The sequence below is a fragment of the Melopsittacus undulatus genome, chromosome 1, assembly GCF_012275295.1.
Source record: "Melopsittacus undulatus isolate bMelUnd1 chromosome 1, bMelUnd1.mat.Z, whole genome shotgun sequence".
NCBI classification, from domain to species: Eukaryota; Metazoa; Chordata; class Aves; order Psittaciformes; family Psittaculidae; genus Melopsittacus; species Melopsittacus undulatus.
Window position 1 is genome coordinate 93,930,436 of NC_047527.1, and position 11,925 is coordinate 93,942,360.

The 11,925-nt window shown below is 39.5% G+C and overlaps 1 long non-coding RNA gene across 3 annotated transcripts in view; it reads left to right on the plus strand.

Moving 5' to 3' along the window:
* LOC115946647 (uncharacterized) overlaps nucleotides 1–11,245 on the plus strand; it is a 251,053-nt gene extending 239,808 nt beyond the window's left edge. For all 3 annotated transcript variants that reach the window (XR_004550154.1, XR_004550153.1, XR_004080696.2), the window contains exon 6: nucleotides 9,893–11,245. This is a non-coding gene — a long non-coding RNA (uncharacterized lncRNA). The remainder of the gene's footprint in view (nucleotides 1–9,892) is intronic.
* The last annotated feature ends 680 nt before the right edge of the window (nucleotides 11,246–11,925 follow it).

Genomic DNA, 11,925 nt, shown 5'->3' on the forward strand with positions numbered 1-11,925 from the left:
GAACTTTTCTGTTTTGGGGCAGGTTTTCCTTTCGATATGATGATGTAATCCAGGGGAATAAAAATTACTGTTTAACCAGGAATCTTGTTAAGTTTGAAGGAATACTTCATGAAAAGATTGGTCATCACATTTTTGCAGTTAATTTGATTATTAATATGTGTTGTTGTTTAACCCCAGCCGGCAACTAAAATGTTTTGTGTTGATTTAAGGATGGTAAAGGCAGTAAGTAAGTAACTTGAGTACGCCTTGTTGGAAAAGTGCACCCATTAATAAGGTGCCTTTTTTATTTAGGTAATGTGGTGAAGATTGTTGGATTAAGAAGGCATAATACAGAAAAAAAACACAACCCTGCTTTCATGGAGATCATCCTCTATAGTTAGAAAGATGTCATTTGTGACTTTTGGCAATTGGATAATAATTGTCATTAGTAATATACAGAAAAGAGGACATCTTACAGATGTTTCATATTCTCATTTCTTTCTTACAGGAAGTTACTTTTATGTTTGTTTTCAGCCAGAGTTATGAGTAGGATTAGGTTTTAGGATGTATGTTGTTGAGGGTGTTCACTGCAGAGTAGAAGACACCTTTACATCTGCTCGGTATAACCAAGCTGTCACAAGGACCCTGTGGCTGTTGGAAACTTTCTCACCTGTACTGCTGTTTATACAGATACTATATTGCAGTCTACAAGGCTTGTTCAGACTTATCAAGGCAAGGTTCATTAACAGAGGTCACAGGCCTTGTTATTGTGACTGTAAGCTTACAGGTGAAGTTTATTTTGTCATACACAGAGGTAAAGAGAGTTTGTGTTTATGGAAGGAATTCCTCTGTGCTAAATCTAGATGGCTGGCCTTCATTAGCAACAAAAAAGGTATGTGGACTGATAGCATGGGTGAGTATCAGCTTCATTTATTATTAAACTGACAGTAAAGGTTAGTTTGGCCAAAATATCTTTTAACAATGTCTTATGAAATTTAACATTGTAAGTATTTAACAATATCAGTGAAGCACAGCCTGTTTGTTGGATCCAAATCTGTGGAATAACAAGTTTTTCTAGACTGGTTTAGAGTGGTGCGTTATGTTTTCATATATCATATTTCACTGTTGTAATTCAGAAGGTTTTGTTTTGAGATGTTTTGAAATCCTTAAAAACACAGGATGGGATGTTAATGAGGAGTAAAAGAAAATATTCCCAAACTGAATCTAGTTATAGATGTCAGAGCACGGAAAAAAAAATTGCTTTTGAAATGGCAGTTGAGTGCAGAAAACATTTTCAAATGAGTTCTTGATGTTGGATGTAAGACCAGGAAACATTCACCCTGTTGTCCATAATTATTTTTACAGCTTCTCAAAGTTTTTCACAATTTGTTTGCAATTAAACATATTTGCAGTTCACAAATTAATAACATGCATCTGAGGCTTTAATGTTACTCAGCCAGTATAACATCTGCACTCTGGATGCTGTAGTCCTGACTCAGTAAATGGTCTTTACCAGCAAAGACCAGTTAGGTATGTGCTTGTATCATACCAAGGGTTGTAGAATGTAAGCAAGTGTTTAGTATGTGAGCTTAAATAGATCTAATTTTAGGGCTTTTGAATAAATTTGAGATGTTGTTCTTCTTCAATTTATTCTTTGTTTTCATTCCTGATGCTACTCAATCTTCTAACCTTTCCTCTCTCCTGTTAACCTAAGGCTGTAGTGTTGTGGGGAATACTGTTTGGTTAGCACGGTAGCAGAGGAGGTGGACTGCCATTAAGAAGCATTTGTTAAAGTAATTGAAAGGTTAAGGTTTATAGTTCAACAGAAATATGGACACTGCTACTTTGTATGGCACAAATAATGACCTAAAGTACACCGTTTATAATATTACACACACAGGTAAGTTAGAAGTATTGTTTATAAGGTTTCGGATGCAAATAAACATGAAGAAACACCAGAAGTAAAACTGTTCCTCAGTAATGTGGACATTTGTATATGACCATTCGCTCTCTGCATGCCTGATCATACATGCTTTGTTTTCGTAGAAGTTTCCATCTCTTTCCCTGAGCAGGATGGATATAGCAAACTGTAGATTTGCCTTTTTGTTTTAAGTCTTTCTGTTTACTGTGTTCCGAGATCTCTGTTCCAAAGAGGTGGGTTTTGCCATCAGTTAGTGTATGCATTATCTTACTGATCCACAAAATTATTAACCTGTGTAGCATCCCCATGACATGAAGGGCTGAAATTATCCTTGTTTTACAGACACAAAACTGAAGTGTAGATGCGTAGTGCAGAGTCTCATCAGCTCAGGATATTTGGTTTGGGATGCTCATTGTTGTACTAACAAAACTTCTACTGACTTCAGTTGTGGTTATAAATACCTTGGGTGCCTGGAGCGGAAAATGCATGTATAGAACTTTTGTATAGTTAGGTAATGTTACAAGTGTCATGCAAGGGCAGAAGGGGTGAATTCTGTTCACTAAAATACTATTCATCTTTCCAAAAGAGGTTTAGATGTAAAGAAAAAAAAATCCAAGCAAACAAAAAAACTATAACATTGTCAAATTTGGGTTCTTATCTGAGAAGCAGCAGAAGTAACACTACCATGAACAAGATATATGCTTGCAAAATTCGGGCTACAGCTCTTGAAATTGCATGTGATTCACAAAGAACATGTCAAAATAAATACTGTTTTAGGAGAAGAACTCTTAGAAATATCTAATGCCATTTTATTGTAAACTTACAAATTGAGATAAAATAAAACCAAGCACAGGCAGGACTGAGGTTTGACAGAGTTAAAAGCACAAATTAAAAAGTGAGCAGGAGGCAATGTTAATAATAAGTGATGCTATTGGCTCTTCTCCTTACTTTATCACTCAGCATTTCAGCCAGATATGTACACTTATATATGTATATATATATTAAAATATATGTTAGGCTATATAAATATATATATAAGGAGATATAGTTGTACAGATATATGTATAATCAAAAAGTAAATAGGAAAGCTTGTATTTGCACGTGTTCATTGTGCTGCCCAAACTCCTGTGTGATGAGAACATGAAATGGGGTTTAAATGTGTGATTATTCTCACTTCTGTGTTGTGCTGTGGTTTCTGGAAGCAGTCTGTTGCTCTTGCAGTTTGGTCCTTGACCTTCTATCACTTTTGGAGACGTGCCATGCAATCTTTGTTTACAGTAACAAGCATGGAAAAACTGACTTCCTGACAGTAATGTTGAAGTCTAAGTTGAAACCACTCACAGGTGAAAAAACATAGTTCTTCCACTTTGAACTTGTAATGTGTTTGATGTAAAATACCCGTCTAAAACTGGGCAGCCAACAAAAGGAAACCAGTCCTTTGCCCAAGACCAGCTATTAACTGCTTTGTCAGCAGTTTCACTAAGGAGTTGGTTGTAATGTGTTTCAGAATGATTTTCCTTGCATATAGTATAATTTACCCCCCCCCCCCCAAACTATTGGTTATTTAATTTTCATATAGGCATGATATTAATTGGCTGGGCAGTTCAGAACCCTTCATGGACTTCTAGCTATTGCACATGCAGATCTTTCCATGTAATTTCTTTGTCACACAGCTTTTTCACAGCCTGGTAAAGTACATTAGGATTTGCAGATTGTTTTATATGAAGAACTGGTATATTGCACAATTTCCTTGTTTTCTGGCATTTGCATCACTTTACCTAGCATTCTGTGTTCACCAACCCATACTAATGACTGTAAGACTTTTAAAGGAAATTAGGGTATTTACATAAGGAATTTCTGTGTTCAGTCTAGATTGTCTTGTTAAGGTGCAGGTTTACTAAACAAAGCAACACTTGAGTTTGGAAGTCAAAATCAAAGTCCTGATGCAAATTGAATGCAAATCTAATGGAAGATTTGTGGCCCAGATCAGTGGCCATGTTTTTAGTGATGTAACTTAGGTGATGTGTTTTGTAGCAAGTAACTATTCCATAATTATGTTAAAAGACTGTTATCTTACACTTTCAGGAATTTGGAAGGGCATGATAAGAAGAGTGAAAAAGTGAACTAATGAAGCATCACCATATTTCTGCAAGTCTTGTGTTCAAGTGGCATGTGTTTTAACACACACTTCCAAATCCTCTGCACAAATCTCATTTGCTTATCATTAGAATAATTACAGTACTCTAAATTAACTTATGGCCTGACCCCTTTTGCACTGGCATATGTGTCATGTCAGTTGTTTTTGAATCATGAGAAGAGTTTGGCCCCAAAGGCTAACTTAACTGGAGGAAACAGTTTTTAGTAAGTGAGAATAATAATGGGAATATTAACCTTAGGAAGCTTCCACAAATGCAGAGAAACTTGTGTATTTTTTCACTGTTGATTATCACTTAGTTGCATTTACACTGATGTATCATGTTCTGCTCTGCTGAATTCCTGTATTCCAGGACTGTTTCTGAAGTCTTCTTTCTCACACAAACTGTTTACAAGAATCCAACAGCACAGGGCTTAAGATATGTAGACTCAGGCCTTCAAAGTGCATAGGCATTTTCTAGCATTCAATGATCAAATATGGGTAAATATTGAGAAACTGTCACTCAAATTTTAAGCATAGTATTTATACTCACACTGGAAACAGAATATCAAATATTAGGATTAAAGAGCTGAGAAATACAAACGTGTGTGGTCAGTGCTATCATCTGGAATAGCTGAAAATTTGGGAGGCTAATTGCAGTAAACTGTCCATCTTGTCTCCATAGAACCTAGAATTAAAGTGGGAAATTTTTCAAAGAGTAGTATTGAATAATCAGTGAATTCAAATAAATTGATCTTATTCCAGATAACTGCAAGAGAGAAGTGCAGAACTGTGCTTCACCAGTTTCTTGTGACACAGATCTCTGTGCTGAAGATGCAGAAGCAGCATTTCCCTGTTTTTTTACATGTTCTCACTAAGACGGTCTAGACATATTTTACTGAAAATTACCAAAAGGTGGAGTTGTGGCTATTTTTTAATTGGATGGACAACCAAAGCATATCTTTTGTATGAGACAGAGTTAGACCTTCGTTCCAGGTGCCATACGTATAGTAGCAATATCAGGAGATGGCTTTGAAGAAACCTGTAAGTACCAAAGCAGCTTAGCTGTGGTCACACAAAACTCCTTTCAGGGTATTTTACCATAATGAAGAGCTCTGCACACTGAAAAGAAACAGGGCTTTTAACTCACAGATAAAGTTGATCCGAATGTCTCTAAGCTGTGGTGTTGTGTGTCTAGACATACTGTGCGGTCACTAAACATCTACTGGTATTTTGTGCGAAGCATAGGGCACTTCATGCCTTGGCCAGTAGCCAGCCTGGATCAGTACTTAGACCTATGTGCAGCTCTGTGGTTTTTGTTCACTGACATATGTTTGTTTTGGTTTGAGTCCATAAGGTTTGCACACTTGAAGTTCACTTTGAGGTTTCAAGTTCAGTGAAACTTCAAGTTTTGCCTGGCTTTTAGGTTGAAACCTCAAGCCTAATGATAATGTTTTCTCTATCTGTAGATGACTAAGAGAAAGGTCATTGAAAAGCAAACCCCAAAGCCCAATTCTGGCTGAAAATCATCAAGCATTCAAAAGGAACATTCCCTGCAGAATTTCGCAATTGCATGTTTCTACCAGAATTAGCAGCTGTGCATTTTTCTGATAAGCACAAGTGTATTAGTTGCATTCTGCTTTAGTTGAAACTACAGCATTACTCCAAGTTTCTGCTGTTTTTCTCTTCCTACTTCCTGGGTGGCACTGTTAATCGCTGTGCAAGAGTGGCAGGTTTTGGCTGTCATAAGCAGAAAGATAAATTTATGTTAAACTATTGGCCAGATACTTGTTTAAGTTCTATTACTTCTGACCAGTCTCTGCAGTGCCCATGTTATGTTTAATCAACTGCTTCTGTTTTCTATGACTTCAGGAAGTAAGACTCAAAAGGGACTATTCCCAAAAGGAATAGCTGGTGTGCTAAAGGTGGTAGGGTAGCTTTCCTCATTTGAGTCCTAATTCTTGTCTGGTGTTGAAAGGATTTAAGGATTTAAGAGACTTTCTCTGTAACAGTGAAACTATCTCACACCTGGGATCCAAAGCTTCATTTTCAGTGATGTTTGATGAATCTTAGACTCGTAGAGATCCTTTTGCAGTATAGTTGCAGTGGAGAACTGTAACAACCAGATAATTAGCCATATGAAGAAGTGTATTGAATCTGGTTAAAAAGCACATGAAAATTATTCCACAGAAATTGAATATAATTTAAGCAGTCATGAATTATGTTTAGTTTGGGCTGTCTGTATATTGCTGTAATTCTTCATGTTGATCTAGAGTTTACTCTGCTGCCGAATCTTCTACTCCAAAGCCTGTTCCCTGTGGACAGTTACATCAAATCCAAGGTAGTTAGTGTATTCCTAAGGTAGCATGAAGCTGCACTAATATGGAGCAGGATTTATGATCAAATGTTTGAGAACAGATCATCAAATGCCAGCACTAAAATGGTGTTGGGAATATTTCTATTCATAACCTGTCAAGGCAACACCCAGAACAAGCCCAGTCCTTTCCACATATTCCAGTCCAAAAGCTTTCATGTGAACTCAGGCAGAAATTATGTTAACCAGAAACTCATGCCTTTACCCTCAGCTGTTCAGTTTGGACAACTTCCTACTTTTTCATTCACTGTAATGAGAGAGAGAAAATGTGCTATGGAGTTCAAATGAGAGTCACTTTAGACAGGTAATTTTAGTCTGCAAATGAATTAGTTTGTGAGTTAACAGTACCTAACAGACCAAAGTACCTATGTTGGAGATTTGGAGAGGGAAGAAAGTGTTAGTTACCCACACTGGTATCAAAGAATTCAGTGGAGAGGTTATCTGAAGGGATCTCAGTGTAAGAATTAGATTTTTAAGCTCTGTGCCTGTAGTGCTATCTTTCACAAGGAGCTTTTGTTCATCTAAGTATTTTACATTACTGAAGAAATTATGATTGGTCTTTCTCTTCGTAATTCTTGTCTCCCTCCCTCCCCTATTGTTTGCATCTAACACGACTGTATTTCTGGGTCATACTTAAAGGTACATTCTTTGTGTACCTACATAGGAGATTATTCACAAGCTTCCCAAAACATTTATAAATACTGTAGGGTCCCCTTTTCAGGTCTGTTTGAAAAACATGACCTGTATTGCGTACTCTGAATAAACCAGCATCCTCAAGTTCCATGTTGGTTCAGCCATAATTCTGGCTTCTGAGAGTAGCTGAGGTTTCACATGCATCTGGTCTTTGATTTTTTATCCTGTTTCTCATGGGTAACACATGGCAGAAAATTGGACTCGTTATCAGGGTGTTCACTGGGGTTTTAGTGGTTTGGTTAATAGTTGAACTGGAAACATTTAAATATCAAAACTATCATCAGATGGTGGCAATTTGGAGATGCTTAAATTGACTATGAGAAGTCTCTTCATTCCTTGAGTCCTTCACTTTGTTTTTAGTGTTAGATCTAGGAAAGCATATGCAATACAGTATTTCTCATTAGCAGTGTAGTGAAGGCTGTGTATGCAAGAAATGTACAGGTTATGGAAACTCTATCTCTGTGAATTCTCAGGATGAAGTTGCAGCTGACCTGATATAATGGTGATGATAGACAAGGGGGTTCACCAAGTAATCTGCAGAGGACACTTCCAACCAACATACAGAATCATAGAATGGTTTGGGTTGGAAGGGACCTTAAAAATCATCTAATTGCAAGGCCCCTATAATGGGCATGGGCATCTTCCATTAGACCAGGTTATTCAAAGCCCTGTCAAACCTTTCCTTTAACACTTCCAGGGATGGGGTATCCACAGCTTTGTGGCTCTACATCAGAACAGACGAATGAGCTACAAGTATCAAGTGGGAAAGCCCATCAGTGCACAGAGTCAAGAACTCCTACAGCTCAGACTTAAAAACTGAGAATGAACGAGAAGCCATTCGGAGCCATGTTATTTTAATAGGTTAAGAGCAATGAGACTGGTGACTAGGACAGCTCCTCTTACCTTGTAATCCAAAGTCCGGAAGATACTTATTTTGGTGCAGAGTCTCTGCCTCAGTAATGTTTGTCTTTTGGACTTTACCTTTTTGGGTGTACCAATATAAATTTCCAGCAAAGACTTGCCAGTGCTGAAATTATAAATCCCACAAGTGAAAATGCCCTCAGATGACTGCAGTAATCTTGTGATTTCTGTACATGCAGTCCTGTGGCTGTCCTCAACACTAACTGCATGCTGAGTGTGAATGCTACAACTGGATTTTATGTGGAATTTAGGCAACTCCTAGGTGCAGCCCATTGCAAAACCTCTTTCTGACAGGAGCCAATGAGAACAAGCTACAACTGTCTTGTGCAAAATTTTGCAATCTGCTATTGCGTGAACAGTTGGGGAGGTTGATATCGTCGCGAAAGAGCACTTGGGTTCTGCTCCGTCGCGCTTCCCCGCGAGTGCTAGATATCTCTCTTCTGTGGAATTCTGTGCGTGATCCCTATCATATAACTTTGGAGCGTGCAATGGGATCCTGTGCAAAGCAGCTGTGCGGATTCACAGCAGCTATCTTCTTACATTTCCCTGACACCGTGTACAGTTTCAGTGTAAAGAACCAGGGAGTGCAGCACTGAGAGGTGGTGCCCGGCTTTGCAAACAAAGGGGATGGAGGACTCTGTGCCACCTGCTCTGTCACTTGAACAAATGTTAGGCATAAAACAAGCTACAAACTGCTAATTGTTTGTTGGATGATAACTTTATGCAGCAGCAGTTGCATCGATCATCAAGGTCAGCTTTTCTGCTTTTGTTTCTTCAGCGAGCCAGTCCCTCGGTTCCATGCTCCTATAGGCAAGATGGTAAAACAGCCAAGGATATTAACTGCTTGGTGCCCTGACAGTGAACAATGTTGCGAAGCTGCATGTCCTTATTCGGGGACTGCCAGGGATGTCCAGATGTTTCGGCGTTAAACAATGTGGCACAACACCTCTGCAGCAATTGGCAGACAAGCACTTGTTTCTTTATTTGGATTGGAAGATTTTGAGTCAGCAATGCCAGGAAAACATTGCCACCGTCCGCAAACCAGAAACCCCGGTCATGTCCGTGCGTGAGGAAAAAAGCCTTCTGCTCATTTTTTTTCCCCGATTATTTGTGGGACAGTGTGTTTACTAAAATGACCAGTTGTGAAGACAGCGAACACCCCTCTGTTTCCTGTTGTAGTTGCTCATGAGCGTGGGCCTGAGTGGGAAAAGGAGTGGTCTTGGTAAATAGCTTATTAGGCTCAAATAAATTATTCAGAACACAGATTTAGATACAGATTGCAGGGAACGATAATGGAGTTGGTTTTCTGAGCCTGTTCATGTTATGAAGACATGGAGTACGCTTTTCAGGAATTCATTTAAGTGGAATCAGCTTTGAATAACGTAGCCTGGAAGTAATATTGCTGCCATCCAGCTAGTGTCTGTGGAACAGCATTCTCCTGCCTCCTGGAGCACTGGTGTTGAAGATGGATATATAGCGAGACACTTATTTTTTGACCTTTTTTTATTTTTTTTTTTAAGGGAAATTCTTTCTAACCGCTAGAGATGGGCATGTTTTTGTAGAGATTTTTTCCCCCCCTGAGTGAAACAGTGGACCACATCAGCATCCGATTTGGGTGCGTCATGTGGTTTCTCATGTGATGCTGGTCTCACTGCGCTTTGGAGAGTGAGCCTTTGTGACTCCGCACTCTTGGACAGTAGCATCCAGCATCACAGGAGACTTTGGGAAGGGAGAGGCAAAGACATCTCCCAGAAACCTCCAAAAGCCCAGAAAAATAAAGTTACAATAATTTATTATAGTTATTGTTTCTTCTTAACTGTTCTGGCTTTTATTTTTAATTCTGGGTCTTCCCTTTTTTCCGTTCCTGCAGGCACAAGGCTATACCGTTCAGAAGAAGCGAGATTGTCTTTCCCTACAGCTACGACACTGCACTGATCTCGACACAGCCTGCTTTTCCCTCCATTTACCTGGGCGGCTGCTGCTGTTTTTGCTGCTGCTGAGGCTGCCACAGTCTCGCTGCCTGCGCTTCACCCTGGCTTGGCTGGCTCAAAACTCACTCGTCTGCACATTGCTACGAAGAGCGATGGAGCTGCATTTTTTCTGTTGGTTCTGGAAGCAAAGAGTTGCAATATGTGATGACTTTGGGATTTTCTTTGGGGGGGATGTGGAGGGAGGAGAAAGCAGGGGTGTTATTCTAGGTTGGGGTGGGTGAAAGCTTAAAGAAATATTATGTAAAGTAATCCAGTGCTCGACAAGGGCATCAGCAGCAAGAATCCAGCCTCTGCTGCTCCAGAGGATCAACATGGGGAAGCCACAGTGCTGCAGTCGGGTTTCACCTCAGCGTTGTGCTGGAGATGGATAAATAAGGTATTGGTTGTGTCTGCCTGTTAAGGCAAAGCCATGGGAGAAGGAGAGAGCGAACGAATGCAAATGCAAAGGAAGAAGAAATGCTACATGCCGTTTGTCTGATTCTGGGCATTCTTATTGCAGAGAGGATGGCTCGATTAACAAAGCAATGTATGGATGGCGGGGACTGTAAATTGTAGCTTGAACACTCCTGATGCTGTCAGGGAAGAAACTGATGAGCTAGGTGGTTGCAGCGATATCCCCAGGGAAAACAGCAGCCATGCACTTTGTGTGTATATATATGTATGTAAGTGCTTTTGTGTGTGTGTGAGCATGTACAGACATGAAAGAAAGACATTTCTGACCAATTTACAGAGGAAGTTTGTCACTTCGCTAGGTCTGACTTGATTGCAGCTCGCATTTTCAGCTATAGCTCTACACCCATTTCCTGACTGAGGCGGCACTTTGTGAAAACAGATGGTAGGCAGAATTCTTTTAAGAAACGTGAAAGCAGATCCTTTCCGCTTAACACCTTGAAGCACTGAATCTTCTGCACTGTGCTGTGAGAAACTGGGGTTTCGTTTCTCCATCTTAAAATCTTTATAAACACAGCTGTATTCAGTATGGTGAAAAATTCTATACTGTAAATAGAAATGTGATCAATCTAATCAAAATAAATGCATCCCAGATGACTTCTAGACCAGCTGGCTAACACAGTCATCAGAAGCCTGAATGCTCAACTGAGCATTTATATTCAGTGTTATATTTATATCTTCTTTTCCTTTTTAGAATTTCAAAATCAGCCTTTAATTAAAAAAAATTCTTCATGTCTTGAGAAAAGGCAACGCTTGCATTTGACAATAGATTTTTCTGAAATGTTACCTGGTTGTGTTTTTTACTGCCAAATGTGCATGTGGGAGACCATGTGTTCAGAGCAGATAGATTTGTCACAGTACAGGCATGTTTAGGTTGGTAGGCAGCTCTTGGCCATGTCTGAAAAATGTAGAAATGAAGGAAACAAGCACTGCACTCAGCTAGGGGCTTGGCATGGCTTCTAGCAGCTGCCTGTCGAGAAGGAGGTGGTTTGATTCTTTTTTCCTTTTTTCCTTTTATACAAATCCATAGACCATAATGTCATCCTAAAATGTGTACAAGGGGATTTCCCAATAGTCATGGTGAGCTACCCTGCAAGACGCCTGTCTGGCCCTTCCACTATTTGTTACCCAGCCTACAAAGGCAGCCCTGTGTGTTGGATTATATTTAGCCAGCTGTTGGATAACATTCTTGTGCTGGGGGCAAAGGAGTCTTATTACTTCCAAAATGTAGTTTTCTGTTTGCTTAAAGAAAAATAACCTTGGCAATACAGCAAGCTCTAGAAAGGAGCTTATGTCACTCCTATGCCTTTCTGAAACTGTCATGTGCTTCTAACTGAGGCAGTTTAAAGCAAGCAAGGAGGAGGGAGAGACTTAACTCACAGCTTCAAAGCTGCAGAGACAAGCAAAATGTCAGCAGCTTGTAATTAGGAGTCCACGGTTACGTCAGTGACTGTATCACTCC